Below are 16,674 nucleotides of genomic sequence, written 5' to 3'. Positions count from 1 at the left end.
AGTTAAATTATGTTGTGCAGTTCTTTGGTTATGAATTTTCTTTTAAGAGAACGATGTCAGCAGTGTAACAATGCAACTTTACCTTTTAAACCACTGTTTGAGCAAAATATTCTACAGAAAGCAGTTGAAATCACTAAAAATAGTTTTCTGCAGTACATAATAACTAGTACATTTCCAGAATCTTGATTGGTTTAAATTGTTTTTAAGCCATTAAAAAAAATTCAAAGTTCCCTGTCTCCTTCTTAATGGCACACATTCTGAGTTTTAGCTTGCTCTCAGGGTATGCACTGAAGCATCACTTAAAATCTGCTGCTGGGGTTGTACAACGAGACCTTTTTTCTTTTGATTCACAGGAGAGTTCTTATTTCCAATGCTACAGGCTATCACCTTCACCTTTGAATGAGGTAAGATGCCTCCTTAGCACATTTCATAAAGGTAACGCAGTCCTGTTTTACAGAAAGGGAAACTGAGGCAGAAACATGTTCTGTCCCTTGTCCAAGGTCACCAAGTGAGTCCACAGATAGGACAAGAGCTCAGGTCTCCTGAGGCATGATTGTGTCCTATCCACCAGGCCGCACAGTTCCCCATATACATTCTGAATAATAATAATAATAATAATAATAATAATAATAATGCCATATGTCCATGTTGTAATCAATTAAAACAACACCTTCTTGAGTGGAAACAGTATGAATGATATCTTTAAAGAAACAGACTATACCATTACCTGTGTCTTCAGACTCATCATCACCACCAACCACCAATGATGGAGAATCTTGAAATGGAAGAAAAAAAAGTCACTTGTGCTACTACTACTGGTGTTTCAGTATTTCATTTTCTTGATACCACTACAAGAAACAGTAGATCAAATGCAGTCATTTTTTAAAACCACTATGGAGCAGTCTTTCAAGAGGCAGCCTTCATATGTGAAATGTTACACCTTCCCCCACCCTCCATAATTACATTTCTGGGCACGTGAGAGGAGTTTCACATTTGTCCAACAGAGGATCTGTCACTTCTGGAGAATGGAGACTGATGGACAAATACCACAGGTGTGTGCATGCCAAAATGGAGGAGGGCTGCAGCCCTACTGAAAACTAGGCCCTATGTGTCTCAGAAACGCTTAACTGCTGAGCCTTCCTGTGACTCTTTTGCTGTTTTCTGCAGAATCTAAGATTTCATCCAAGAGAATAATAAAGGAAGCTCTCCTCTTTTCCACTGCTGTCAACATTCCCATGCAGAAGAGCTAACCAAATAGGAAAAGCAGCAGAAGTGTGAATTGTTTCCCCCAATCTTGTGTTAAAGGTGCTCAGCAAAGAAACCAAAATAACCAACAAACACTCCTTCCCCCAAGACTCGTGATTTTTTTTGCTTCTTTACGATGGCTAAAGAGTGCCGGCAAGTATTTTTCCCCAAGAAGGATCCTGCCTGGTTATTTCAAATCTTAGATTAGCAGGCCCGGATGCTCAAAAGTATTTTAGGGACTAACACATGGGCACCGGGTGCCTAAATATTTTTGAGGCCCGGGACCTCAGCTCCTGTCTAAGCTGAAACACTCTGAAGCCCTGACCTTGTAAAGACTTACCAGTGTGCATAACGTTACACACTATGAGTAGTCCCATTGACTCCACATTGCTATAGGATCATGAATGGTGCATTACATTAAGGAACTGGGATTGTTTAGTCTGCAGAAGAGAAGAATGAGGGGGGATTTGATAGCTGCTTTCAACTACCTGAAAGGGGGTTCCAAAGAGGATGGATCTAGACTGTTCTCAGTGGTAGAAGATGACAGAACAAGGAGTAATGGTCTCAAGTTGCAGAGGGGGAGGTTTAGGTTGGACATTAGGAAAAACTTTCACTAGTAGGGTGGTGAAGAACTGGAATGGGTTACCTAGGGAGGTGGTGGAATCTCCTTCCTTAGAGGTTTTTAAGGTCAGGCTTGACAAAGCCCTGGCTGGGATGATTTAGTTGGATTTGGTCCTGCTTTGAGCAGGGGGTTGGACTAGATGACCTCCTGAGGTCCCTTCCAACCCTGAGATCCTATGATTCTATGTGAGTGCTCTGGATATGTCATGAGACAAACATTTAAACAGTGCAAAGTTCAGCAGGCCTGAATGGAGAGGTTTAGATTTAAGTTTTGTTTCTGAGGCAGTTACTGAAACAGCAAAGATTTGTAGAGCTGTAATATCGTTTCTTTTTCACTCCCAGCCAGGACCAGCTGGGCATTTATTAGTGATGCTTTGTGGCGTCTTCTTCGAGATCACATGGCATCAGAAAAAGGTGCCAGAAAGCCCCAACCTTTCCCCTTCAATTCACAGCTCTGCAGATACCAAATCCTACGTCCTCTGAGTTTTTAATGTATGCTCCTCGAATCTCCATTTAATGCAGGCAGCTGGCTCGAAATACCCCAGAACAATGAGTTTACTCCTAAGCATCCTGAAAGCCCCCTGCACCAAAACCGAAGCAAAGTAAAAAGAACATGGAACCGTGGGTGGTTGTGTAGTAGTTTTCATTAGCTACAATGCCACCAGCATAGTACCTACTGAGATAAGAATGGATTCAGACCTTACCATATAGATTTGCTCTCAAGAACATAAAAAGAATAAAATGAATGTATAGTTCATGTTCTGAATACTGCTACCACCCGTTAATTGAAACATTTGCACCTATTGGTAAAAGTAAGTAATTCCATTTTGTTTACCCCCATCATCATGGTAATATAATAACATTGGGTCTCAGCTCTACTACTGATGCTACTACGTATGATCTTCATTAGGCCATGGTACTCTTTCAATATGCTGCTATACTCAAAGGAACGTGTACTATGATAACATGGCACTTCTGTCTGCTCCTGAGATTCTTTACCATCGGAAACCCTGGAATAAGTGTTTTCCTGATTTAAATACTAACAAAAAGTCTGCCACCAGCAATACCCCACCCACAAGAGAGTACCACACAGACGGGAAGGGGCAGGTGGAGCAAGGTGCGCTGACCATTTCTGCCCCTTGTAATTAGCTTTATGCTTGCTCCATAGGAGTGTGTGAGCTGTGAGAGGCGACACTGTTATTCTGAACAGCTCAGCTGAGGATAAAGGAATAAAACCAGACTCCCTCAGGAAAGTGTTTTAAGTTTGGGTTTTAGAACATTTCTTCCCTCCGCCCCCAACTCTGAGTTTTAGATAATCTGTTATAGAACATGGCTAAAAAACGCATTCAACTAGACACCTAATCCAATTTCTGACACAGGATTTTAAACTAAGCATGCTTAGGAAGTGAAGGGAGAAACAACAACTCACCTAAAATGTAGATCGTCTGTTGATCACTTCTTTGTCCAAGGGAATTGGTCACCTTACAGACGTAAGTCCCAGCATAATTGTAAGTCAACGGACTGTTGAAATGCAGAGTATTATTTGAAGACATTAAACCTTCAGGCCATTGCCCATCCAACCTGAATTAGACAATAAATAGATAAATAAATGCAAAATGTATTATCTGACCTGGCTGGTGGCTCCTCTTCCCCTGTATGGCATCTGGGGTCATGTTAGACCCATCCCCACATTTCTCCCCCAGCTGTCGGAAGCTCTGCCAACTCCCTCCTCTCCCTCCCCGTCTCATCCCCCATACTTCCTATAGCCATCGCTCTTCAGCTGCAGAGAGAGGAATCGCTGCACAGGGAGTTGCTCCCCGTGCATCCAGATCCCCTTATACCCAGAATCCTCCTGACTAGCCCCACTCCCCCTGCACCTCCCCCACAACCCACCCTACCAAGCCCCAACCAGCTGCACCTGGACCCTCCTGCAGAGTTCCATTAACACTGCACCCAGAACTGTCCAACAAGTCCCCAGATCTCCCCCCACCGCACCCAGATCTCACACTAAGCCTCCCGCACCCAGATTGCCCCACACCGAACCCTCCCAACCCACACCTGGATTCCCCCACACTAAGCTCCACCCCTGGATCTTGCCTGCCCTATTGCATATGGCACATAGGGTAGGGCCCTGGGGTGTTTCTGGGGCACACTATGTCACAGTTGGGTGCAGCCTCACCACTCAGTCTGTGTCCCGGGGGGAGGGGAGGCACGGTGGAGCTGCACAGTGATGTTCCATCTCTGTGCAGCCAGTGTCCCGAGCTCCCCACACCATGCTGGAGCCTCCACATTTATTTGACAATTATTTAAAATATTGTATGTAGAATTTTTTGGCGCAGAATGCCCTCATGAGGAGTCTTTTGTGCTCTTCTGCAGGTTTGTAGGCTGTAAATAAATCATCTTCCATCTTTTGAAGTAAGGCTTGAAGGACACATTTTCCAAACACATTTACAAGAATGAGCAATCTTAAAAACAGACCAACTTTATCACCAGTTTAGCTCCAAATCCTGTCAACAGAATTAAATTCAGAGCCTCTGTGGGGATGGTGTTGCTACCACAGGGTGAGTCACCATCGAAGAAGAGGATGGAGGGTAAGCAAGCTCAGAGAAATGAGTTGGTACCAGTGCGGAGCGCAGGGGCGGCTCTAGGAGGCTGGCAGAGTGCCCCCCGTGGCTTGCCGCACTTGGCGTGCTGGTGCCTGGAGCCACCCCTGGCGGAGCGCCTCTCAGTACCTTTCAATAATGGTGATTCGGGCTCTTTGAGGATTCGGACGTCTTTGTAAGATAGGAGCCTGGACGGTACTAGGACGTGTGAATGTGTTTTCTCAGGAGTAAGCATATGGGGTGGTGCCGGATGCAGCACCAGAATAGGTATGGTACACTTTTCACTTCTGGCTATGGAAGACTGTACCAATAAGGACTTTGCCTTCGAATCTCAAAATGAAGGCTGAGTCGGATGCCAGTGTCAGAATCTCTCTAGATGACTTCTAGGTATGCTCCTGTGGTCACAGTACTGCAGGAAAGGGAGCCTCAGAAATATCTGTGTTTGGACATGAGGTCCAAGACCCAGATCAAGGAAGTGACTTTCCCTTTTTCGTCTGATTCTGGAGAATAGGGTCTTTCCTTGGGAAGTCTAGTGTCTTTGGTTACTGCCGAAGCAGAGCTGGTCCAAAGAACCAATATATTTGGGTCTGACTCACCACCTGAGTCTCAAAAAGTACTACATAAATAGGAATGTATGTTTTTCCTACCTCAATTTTTTAGATCTGTTTTTAAATCTTAAGTAGACTTTACATTTAGAGGGAATGTGGATTTCTCCCAAGCAGCAGAGAGGCAGGCTGAATCTCCATCACTCCAAGGGAAGGACTTATGGCACATATGGGAAGGTTTGAAGTCCAGGGTCTAGAACCTAACCCACACTTGGGGCTGCGGATGAGGGTCGGGAGTTGAAGGCGGAGGTGAGGGAGAGAACAGGGACCCACAGGAGAGAAGGGGTGAACCCTCTCAAAGCGTGAACTTGTGCTAACAGAAAAAATAAATCTAAAAAGAAACTAAAATGAGAAAGGCATAAGAAAGCAAAGGGTAGCCAGCTGCATAGTTCAACTGCTGGGCACGGACTGCTCTGTTGCAAGACACTGGCAGTTTATTGGGGTATAAAGGTGAAGAGGGCATAGGTGCGGACACCACTGACAAACATTGCTGATCAAGAGTGCACAAGCAGGCAGCATATACTGACAGAGCACCCACAGGGACATTACTCAAAGGAGGGAGGGGGGGGGGGGAAAGAGAGAGAGAGAGAGAGAGAGAGAGAGAGAGAGAGAGAGAGAGAGTGTGTGTGTGTGTATTTCCATGAGTGAAGTGTCAACACAATCTGCCATGCAACACCACATGCTACAGCTACTTTTCATGAACAGTACCCTAAAAAATTCAACATGTACAGTGAATGAACATCCTCAGACTTTCTTCCACGTGAGCTTTTGCTGACTATAGGCCAATGACTGCTAGACAACTATGGAAACGTTTTATTTCTGCAGCTTAATAGCTATCCTGTTTGACAATCTCAAAGTTTTCCCATCATAGGAGTCAAGTGGCTAAACAAGCACAAATCTGTACTTATGTTACTTTTCATTGTACATGCATGGACTTTTATTGTCATTTCATTGCGTGAACACAACACACTGCTGCAATACACACTCATTTGTCATCTCCCCAGCCAAACAAGGATTCATTAACCTCGTTGTGTACAGATTTGTCCATCTACTTCCAGGTTATTAAGATCGCTCAGCATGTCTTATTACTATTACTGAGAATATAACCTAGCCCCTTTATCTTAAAATTCAGTGGACAAAACGCAAAAATACATGTATTCTGCACCAGTTCAATTCTGTATTTCTTCAAAAGCATTATTTAGCATTTAAACTAGATTTGAAATCAACTTCAACTGAAAGGTTTTCTGGGACAAAGTGGTACAGATGAGATTCTACCTTTGCTTTCCCCAAATGCCACTACTTTGTTCATTTTTTCAGAAGCAAGTACAAGTAAATACCCCACACATGACCCAGCTCTCCAGCCTTGTATAACAGTGGTCTGACCCTCTGCATTGTAGCTCAGTATCCTGTCAATAAATTACAACCTCAACTTTTTAAAGTCGGCATTCTTATCATGATTAAGTTTCTGCCAAGGAGTTTATTACAAGAAATTTGTATACAAGTTCATCTCCAATTTCTTGAAATTAAAGTTCTCTGCTTTTACAAACCATATTAGACTTGTCTATACTACATGAGGAATGATACTAATCTGGGAATTGGTTTAAGTGTTATGAAAGCCCTTTTAGTGAGAAGGTTAGCATATCTTGTAAAACTAGATTAGTTATTTGCCCTTATTACTTTTAACCTGCATCCTAACATGTTGGAGAGGAGAGGAGGGGATTTTTTTTTTAATCCAACTGGTTTAAATGTGATCCAATTGAGACTACTACATTTGTTTCTTATTTTTAATGTAATACTTGGATAGCATATTTTGTTCTGCGTTTAGGCGGTTCCATTCAAGAAACTTTGGTTGTATGTTTATTATTATTAACCCTGCATTTCAAATACAATTTTAAAAAGCTTTGTCTACACCACACAGCTTTTAGCAACATTCCTGTGCCGCTATAGCCATGCTGCTAAAAGTCGTGCAATGAGCGACTCCTGCCGACAAATCACTGTTCACACTGGCACAGGGGTCGGCAACCTTTCAGAAGTGGTGTGCTGAGTCTTCATTTATTCACTCTAATTTAAGGTTTCGTGTGCCAATAATGCATTTTAACATTTTAGAAGGTCTCTCTCTATAAGTCTATAGACTATTGTTGTATGTAAAGTAAACAAGATTTTTAAAATTTTTAAGAAACTTCATTTAAAATTAAATTAAAATGCAGATCTTATCAGTTTAGTGCAGTGGTTCTTAACCAGGGGTGCATGCACCCCCTGGGGCAGGGCTGGGGCAAGGATATTTTGTGCCCTGGGCAAAACTTCCACCTTGCTGCCCCCCATCCCACGCACATCGGTTCATTGATGGGCAAATTCCAAGGAGCCTTTATAGACCCCAGGGGCCAGCCGTGCCCAGGGGCTGCTCCCCAGACCAGGTTAATTAATTTTTTAATTAATTAATGGAGATATCCTATCTCCTAGAACTGGAAGGGACTTTGAAAGGTCATCAAGTCCAGCCCCCTGCCTTCACTAGCAGGACCAAGTACTGATTTTGCCCCAAATCCCTAAGTGGCCCCCTCAAGGGCTGAACTCACAACCCTGGGTTTAGCAGGCCAATGCTCAAACCACTGAGCGATCCCTCCCCCGGAACTCCCCCGGCGGGTGCACAGTCCCCCCGCAAGCCCTCCTCACCCTGGTGGCCCCTGCCCAGAGTCCACTCACTGGCTTTGCGGGGCTTGGGCCGCTGCAGCAGTTTGGCAGGGAGGAGCTGCCTTCTGGAGGGACCAGAGAGCCAGAGTGTCCTGTTTGCGGCAGCAGCAAGCTCCAGCCATGGGGGAGCCAGCGCGGTGCAGGGGGGCAGCAGCCCTGCAAAGGTGGTGGCGCCACTAGTGGGGAGCACCTGCGCTCTCCCACCCCTCCTGCCCATGCTGCTGAGGCAGTGGGGGGGGGGGGGAAAGAGCTGAAAGGGGGGGGAGCTGCGGCTCACAGTTCTAGGAGCCGCAGAACCCGAGCGTGGTGAGGGAGGAGCCGGGAGGCCTGCCTGCCTGGGCTGCGGCCTGGTGACCCCTGGGGGGCTCCTGCAGCAGATGCATGCGGGCGGCTGTCCCCATGCGCCCCCCGGCTCCCTCCCGCCACACTTGGGCTCTGCAGCTCCCGGAACTGTGAGCCGCCGCCCCTCCCACAGCAGGCTCAGGGCCCTGCGCCCTGGTGGCTCACGCTCCCGGGAGCCGCAGAGCCCGAGCACGGTAAGGGGGCACGCTTGCGGCCGGTCTGGAGTCCCAGCCGCCGGCCCCACTCAGCCTCTGCCGACCCCCGCACTGGCGCTTTTCATCGGTAAAACTTCCGCTGTTCGGGGTGGGGAGGGTGTTTTTAACACTGCTAAACGACAAAAGTTTTAGTCTTTTTTCTTCTAACTGATCCAGGAAGCAACTTTTCAGACAGACCGATCAAGTGAAGTTGAAGTAAAAGGGAAGTTACCTTTTAGGGCCATATATTTGCTCCGGAAGTGGCTCCCTCCAGGGGAACGTACTTAACATGCAAGACTACAGATGGCAGGCAGCAGGACTCTCAGTAAAGGAATCCAATTCATATTGGAGTCATGAAATACTGCTTTTATCACACAACAGGAAGCCATACAGAGATACCAGATCTCAGCACGGGTTGACTTAAGTTTTGAGTCATGAGGGGAGCCATCTCATGCAGCTTATTTGGAAGTAGATACAGTGCCTTACTCTTCACTAGAGCATGGTAAACTTGATGATTGAAATGATACTTCAAGTGTTTTCCATCCCAATTTTCAATGTAATATCAGTGTTATATAATTTTATTCAAAAAATATCCCGTTCTTTTTGCATCTTTGCTTTATGCACGTCCTCAACTCACACAGAGGAGGAAGGCTGGACAACAGGTGCTTACAATGTCTTACAGTAAGCCCAAGTGTCATAAACAGTTAGTTAAGGGTTAAGGTTTTGTTTTCGACCTGTAAAGGGTTAACAAGCAGTACCTGCGGACACCTGACCAGAGGACCAATCAGGGACAAGATAATTTCAAATCCCTGTGGAGGGAAGTTTTTTTTTCTGTTCTTTGTGTTTTTAGAGAGTCTCTCTTGGGAATTAAGGGAGTCCAGACATCTTAATCAAGTCCTCCCAGGTTTCTGCAATAAATTCTTCTATTCAAGCTAGTGAGTATTAGCAAGGAACTAGTATTCTTATACTTTTATTTCTGTATTTGCAATTCTGTGTTTTGCTATATAATTTCTTTAATTCTGTACTGTTATTGCTTTTACTGAGAAAGAAGGGGGCGGAATTCTCTCCAGAGATTGATAAATTTAGACCCTGTGTATTGTTCCATCTTGGTTACAGAGACAGTGACTTTCTTTTTATTCTTTAATAAATCTTTTCTATAAAGGACTTGGTTGATCTTTCCTTGGGTGGATTCTCAGGGAAAGGGGAGGAGGGAAGCATCCCTCTGTAGTGGATCCCGGTATCTCTCCTAGGAAAAGGGAGGGGGGAGGAAGCAGGGGGGAATGGTTTATTTCTCCTGGGTGTAAGAACTCCATGGATTTGGGGCTCTTGGGATCCCCAAGGATTTTGGGGAAGGACTGTGTCCCAATACACGTACCTTATTGGGTGGTGGCAGCTTTTACCAGATCTAAACTAGGATTTTAGTTTAGGGGAGCCAAGGCAGGTCCCCATTTTGGAACCCAACAGCTCTAAGTGGAAAGCAGTCATTTCGAATACATAGAATGTGCATTAGTCATGTACTGAAACCAGACAAGCTAGTAGCAGTCAAAGGGCCTTGTTTCCACTATGTCATAAGCCAGTAGCACCCTTCAAAACTCTCCTTTATTAAAATATTGATTGTGTATTTAAATGGAAAATTCATCTTTTGTTTTCATGAACACTCACCTGGTCCATGTAAATTCCGTGGGCGGTGGATTTGCGTCAGCATTACACTGGAGCTGAACATGCTCTCTTCCAATGAACCAGTTTCCATCATACCCAGTTACTGAAACTTCAGGCGCATCTATAAAATATGATTCATTTCACATTCCAATATTCAAAGTACATTACTAAAAAGGAGACACGCATTGCTTAGAATGATGTGTCTACATGTTGTATTTAACTAACAGTATGGCAGTGCTTAATCTCCAACGAGCAATGGTAGTCCTACCTGGAAATCTTAGAAATAACACGTATACATGGGTAGTTGCCATCGGAGGCTTAACATGAAGCAAATCAGTGGGCCCCATACGTTTTTAGTTTGTTAACTGAAACAAGCGGAGATAATTATATAGTTTTTACGTCAACAATGCCAATTTTTAGCATGATGCAGTGCTAACTTCAATAGTTCAAATATGCCAGATTCTGTGAATTCAAAAAAATTCATATTACACGGTGGTAAATGATGAATTGCACATATGACATGAGTAACTTCTGGCTAATGATTTATACTGTAGTAGGTATCTGCACTGTGCCTATGTTAATAATACTAGTCAAACCAGCAAGGAACTTTAGCGTATTCTGTGTTTAATTTTGATTTATTTCTTTTCAAAGGACTCAACAACTAGTAACTGGTGGTAAATATTTAATTTTTTGATAGAGCAGCTTACAGCAAGGGGCCTGATGTTCAGTAAATAGAGAAAGTATCTTTCAAATATTTGTACCACTCAGTTGCTTTTCTGAAGTAGTAATTAAGTTACTCTAGTATCAGAGAGGTAGCCGTGTTAGTCTGGTTCTGTAAAAGCAGCAAAGAATCCTGTGGCACCTACACTTCCTTTCCCCTTCTCCTGCACACCCATTACTGTGTTATGGTTTGTGTTTGAAAATGGATGCCTAAAGCTAACATTTTGAATCCTTAGGAACCCAATATGTTCTGGACTTTTGAAAATTCTGGTCATATATTTGATAGCCCAACTTCAGGCATCTATTTTGGGTTATGTGGACTAAAGTTTGTAACAGCACATCGAAATGACCAACATAGCATACAATGTAAGGTTTTAAGAAATTCAACTTCTTTATGGCAAGTTACAAGTTACTCTTCAATGGGGAGAATTTATTTTGGAGGCAACTCTTGTCAAAGTCAGCAGGCCATCAGAGCACCGCATTATTAGTGGTTAATCGAGGGAGATATGCTAAGGCCGTGTCTTCAAACTGCAGTTTGGACTATGGGAGTGTGAAAAGGACTCAGCGCCTGGTGTGCAATGATATTCACACTCCCACAATCCAAACTGCAAGGCACTGTAAACAAGCCCGACATTGGTTAGGGCTTTAATCTGTGACCATCAAGACAGAGTTTTTCAAGTAGCCAGAAGTTCACCAGCAAAGGGCTAGAAAGAGGTCTTTTATTGTTGTATTTGTTAATGAACTGAAATTGTAGTACATGTGCCACACTTTTTCCTTGTGATATGCTAACAGTAGTAAAGATGCAGAATCCAAAACAATCTGGTCATACACAGAAACTTATTTGCTGCAATAAAGACACAAACATTGCTAACCGATGAAAGCTCTGCAAATTTCTACAGCTGAGATACAAGGTGCAGTTATGAAATTATAAAGATTATTATTAGGGTCAAATAAGGAGGGGGGCATGGTAATTTATCATCTCCTGTCACTTGTTTCTTTTAGGGGCATCAAGTTTAACAAACCAAAACACATACACATCTATACACACACAGACACACAAAGAAAATAAACTTCCAAATGGAGGGATTCTCAAATTATCCACGCTCTCTCTAACACTCTCAGTAGTGTAGTGAGTGATCTGGTTAAGCACAGTTACCCCATAACATTTTTCATCACTGAAGTTCTTTGGGAATATCATGACTTGTATTATTCCAAGCGTGAAAGAAATGGCAACCACCGTTTCAAGTATTTTTAAATACCTCAATTCTTGTCAACAGGGCCGCCCAGAGGATTCAGGGGGCCTGGGGCAGGGCCAGGTCTTCGGTGGCAATTCAGCGGTGGGTCCCTCTCGGAGGGAAGGACGCACCACCGAATTGCCACCGAAGAATGAAGCGGTGGTGGTAGAGCAGCCTAAGTGCTGCCGATCGCGGCTCTCCCCACCCCTGCCGCTTGTACTCACCGGGCGGCGCTCCAAGGCTTTGGCAGCACTTCAGCGGCGGGTCCTTCACTTGCTCCGAGTCTTCCGCTGCACTGAAGGACCTGCGGCCGAAGACCTGGCGCGAGTGAAGGGCCTGCCACCGAAGTGCCACCAAAAACCCGGAGTGGCTCTTGGGGCCCCTGCAGGGCCCAGGGCAAATTGCCCCACTTACCCCTCCCTCTGGGCGGCCCTGCTTGTTGAATGGGAAAACAGATTTTGCTTATAACAAGTCCCTGTAAAGCTTCCGAGGAGGAACTGAAATTTCAGCTTCAACATCTGAGTACTAGTCAAATTTGTTAAAAAATAAGGGTCCATGAAGAAACATAGGAGGAATCTGAATGGGTAATGAAACCAAGTTAATTAAAAGGTAAGTGGCAATGTGTCTCAGCAAGTAGGGAAACTGACTGGGTCTCGGGAGCCCTGGGTTCTAGTCCCAGCTCAGCCAGTGGCCTGCTGCAAATCCTTGGTCAACCCACTTCACCTCTTCCTAGCTCTGTTTCTCCAATCTGTGTGAGGGGCAATGATACTGACCTTCTTTGTACACTGCTTGCAGATCTACTGATGGAACATACTCCAAGGCCTAGTTGTCATATGACAGACCAGCAGCTATAAAAGCAATAGTTAACTTGTTGTATACTTACATAGTATGTCCAATGTGTAAGGATATCTCAGCTCCTTTTCCAAAGCCGGATGCCTCACAACACAAGTTATGAGTCTTCCTCTGGAAAATTTGGTGGGTATGAGTTTGTACTGACTGGCAACTGTCATGGTTTCATTTGGAAATAAAGTAGAACTGGATTCCACTTCTCCAAGACCACCTTCCCAATCAATATCTGCAGCAGGTTTTCCAGTGGCTGCTGTACAAATGGCTGCTACTGTCTGATTTTCACCATCTATTAAAGAGTTTGGTCCCTTTGTTAGGCTCACAATGGGTTCAAGTATTGAAATAAAAAAAAAGTACGTTTTCAGTCAAGACAGAAAAGTTTAATCAACTAGCCTACAGCTACTAACTCATTTTCAAGGCAGATTTGTTAACCGGCAGGTAAAGTTGATGACACAATGGGTACTTAAAAGTAATCTGGACAACTGACAGCTCTGACATCCCTGTGCTGCACATTGCCAGGATGGACTGATTTGAAATCAAAGTGACAGAAGTCAGATTTTAATCAACAAGCAAGAAATCTTGTTTTAAATCATGTATTTTAATCTAGCTTTGTATCTGTACTTTATCCCCCTCCCCTCACAAGGTAAGGTTGATGCTCATTCATTGGTAACCATTAAAACATGTGAAGTGCAACTAAATATAGCCTTTAGGCTACATTTGGTGAGATTGGTTTAACTAACCAGGAACAGACACTATATTTTACACATTTACTTAAGCAATTCTGTAGTTCAACTTACATGTACTCAGGGTTTTTATAAATACCACAGAAATGTGTAGTTGTAAATAAGTGCATCATACATCTCCAGTGTGGTTAGAACCCAAATCTTTGTTGTTTACTTCAAGTGCTATCACCTAACTAGATACCAGGGTGGGTTTTTTTGTTTGTTTGTTTAGGTTTTGGAGTTTTGTGGTTAAAGAGAAAGTAGTACTAAAGATTCTTGCTCCACAAGCTATTAAACAAATCATTATGTCCTTCAGCCTACTTTCTTTGGTAGTTAACAGTGTGACTTGCAGCATTATGCTTTGGCCATAAAACATTCTTTTCACTTCTCTTCATTTTTCTCTTTTTTTTTTTTTTAAATATAGCTATCAAGATAATCAACATGCAAAAACTCAACATCAGGAAAGACCTGAGAGATGCCCAAGAATCAATGACGTCCAGGAGGTTGAACTCTTATACATTAAGGAAAGCCTCTGAGAAAAATCAAACTTTTAAGTGCAAGGAAATTTAGTCTACTTATGAATGTCAAGCCAGTTACAAATAAGAGATTGATTTCACTCACATGCTGCAAGGTACTAACAGGGAATATCCAACTGCCCAACATTTTGTGAACTCAGGTGTCCAGAGCATCTCTACTGCAGTTTATATTTAAAAGAAAATAATTCTTACAGTAGTTAGTATTTAAGTTAAAGTCAATTTTACATTTTATTTATAAATAAGGTTCAATTATGCATCCACCCATGGAATACAGTTAGTCATCCACCAATTCTTGACCAAACGTAGAATTCTTACTTAATGTACTGTTTAAATAATGCCACTTGTAGATTGAGAGGTTAGTGACTTTGTATAGTAACTCGAGTTCTTCAAGGTGCATCCCCCTACATGCACTCCACTTCAGGTTCATCTTTGACATTTTTGGTAACAGTGCATGTTCAGCACACGCAGGTGGCTCCAGACCACCTCATGTCCTGTCTCAAGAATACGGGAAGCCATACAGGCAAATAGCCCTCAGTTCCTTCGCTGTCACCAAAAGAGGAGGGAAAGGGCAAACAGTAGAGCAACTATCAAGACGTCTAAGAACGTCAGTTCCTGTAAAATTAAACCACCTTTCCTTTCTCAAGTAGTGTCCTGATGGGTGCTCCACTTCAAGCAACTGACAACCAGCATCCAGGAGGGAGCAGCTTTGGAGTCAGATTTAAGACTGCTGACAAAACAGCACTGGCAATAGCAGTATCTGACCTGCAAGCCTATACCAAGACATATTGTTTGGAAAAACTGAACTGGTGACCAAGTTGCAACTTTGCAAATTTCAGTGACTCGCACGCTTTTCAAACAACTCAGAATAGCCCCAGAAACGCATTTTGAAGTCTTTGGGTGGAAAGTGTATATTTTTCTGATCGAGCCACAAAAGAAACAGAGTTTCTAAATGGTCTGGCTCTGTCCAGATACAAAGCTAACACCCTTCTGACATTCAGAGTATGGAATGCAGATTCTGCCCTGGACAGGTCTGGATGGGAAATGGATGGGGGAGGGGGAACCACACATACAGAGGAAGGTATATGGCCTGGTTAGTGCAGAAATGGAAGAATGGTTTAGGTAGAAGTTTGAGATGAGGCTGTAATGAAACTTTTTCCTTAATACTGTAAAGGGGCTCCAATATTAATGCCCCTAACGATCGGGCCCAGGTGCAGAAGTGATGCCATTTTAATAGGTAAAGGGAATAGAAAACAACTATTGTAGCTAGAGGCACAAATGAAGGTTCCATGAAGCTGTTAAGGACCAAGTTCAAGCCTCGTACCAGAGTAGGTTGGCTTATTTGTGGGAAGGACCTGCATTGCTGGCATATGATGGTGTACCAATCCATGCAACAAACCTCAATGCCAACTCTGCCCACATATCTACACCAGCAACACCATCACAGGACCTAACCAGATCAGCCACACCATCACCGGTTCATTCACCTGAACATCCACCAATGTAATATATGCCATCATATGCCAGCAATGCCCCTCTGCTATGTACATCGGCCAAACTGGATAGTCCGTACGGAAAAGGATAAATGGACACAAATCAGACATTAGGAATGGCAATATACAAAAACCTGTAGGAGAGCACTTCAACCTCCCTGGACACACAATAGCAGATTTAAAAGTAGCCATCCTGCAGCAAAAAAACTTCAGGACCAGACTTCAAAAAGAAACGGCTGAGGTCCAGTTCATCTGCAAATTTGACACCATCAGCTCAGTATTAAACAAAGACTGAATGGCTTGCCAAGTACAAAAGCAGTTTCTCCTCCCTTGGTGTTCACACCTCAACTGCTAGAAGAGGGCCTCACCCTCCCTGATCGAACTAACCCAGTTATCTCTAGCCTGCTTCTTGCTTGCATATATATACCTGCCCCTGGAAATTTCCACTACATGCATCTGACGAAGTGGGTATTCACCCATGAAAGCTCATGCTCCAATACGTCTGTTAGTCTATAAGGTGCCTCAGGATTCTTTGCTGCTTTTACAGATCCAGACTAACACGGCTACCCCGCTGAGACATGGAATGTATTGTTCACTGAGATCAAATAAAGGCCATATATATCTTTTCTACAAGACAAAAGCATTCCTTTTATATTTATCACTTATTTTCTAAAATCCCTTACAGGTTTTACAGCTTTACGCTTTCTGATACATTGAACACTACTAAATTTGTGACATCTTTTTTCTTAACAGGACTAAACAGCTCAAGTCAAAACTCAATGATTTGGTAAAATCCAGATCAAGTGAGGCAACTAACATTTCAAGTAGACAAAACACTTTGGAGGCAGAGGTTTCCTCGAGAAAAGTATCAAAATTGAAGCTAGGATTAAATGCTTGAAATTTCTCCCATTCACGTGCAGTTTATTTTAAACATACAAGAATGTGAACATTTATTTTTAATTAACTGCACTATTTTAGCACATATTTGTCAAACATTTGAAATAGCAACAATTTCATCTCAGCCTATTGTCACCCAGCAAACAAGCTCTCTCCGTAAGCATTGCCCAGTATATTAATTCCATCACTCAATGTTTATTTTCTCCTTCTTGCACTTAAGGCCCAACCATATTACCTACTTTAAAAAAAAATGCACACACTATTCTCAGCT

At 43.3% G+C, this 16,674-nt stretch overlaps 1 long non-coding RNA gene across 1 annotated transcript; it reads right to left on the bottom strand.

Moving 5' to 3' along the window:
• Nucleotides 1–3,337: 3,337 nt before the first annotated feature.
• Nucleotides 3,338–12,820, bottom strand: LOC123359392. The gene is made up of 3 exons (XR_006575850.1): nucleotides 12,796–12,820; nucleotides 9,961–10,078; nucleotides 3,338–3,447 (listed from the first exon to the last, which is right to left on the bottom strand). It is a non-coding gene; the product is annotated as an uncharacterized LOC123359392 (long non-coding RNA).
• Between the last annotated feature and the right edge of the window lie 3,854 nt (nucleotides 12,821–16,674).

Source organism: Mauremys mutica, unplaced genomic scaffold (assembly GCF_020497125.1).
Source record: "Mauremys mutica isolate MM-2020 ecotype Southern unplaced genomic scaffold, ASM2049712v1 Super-Scaffold_100113, whole genome shotgun sequence".
Taxonomy (NCBI): Eukaryota; Metazoa; Chordata; order Testudines; family Geoemydidae; genus Mauremys; species Mauremys mutica.
This window is presented reverse-complemented; position numbering and strand designations above follow the sequence as displayed.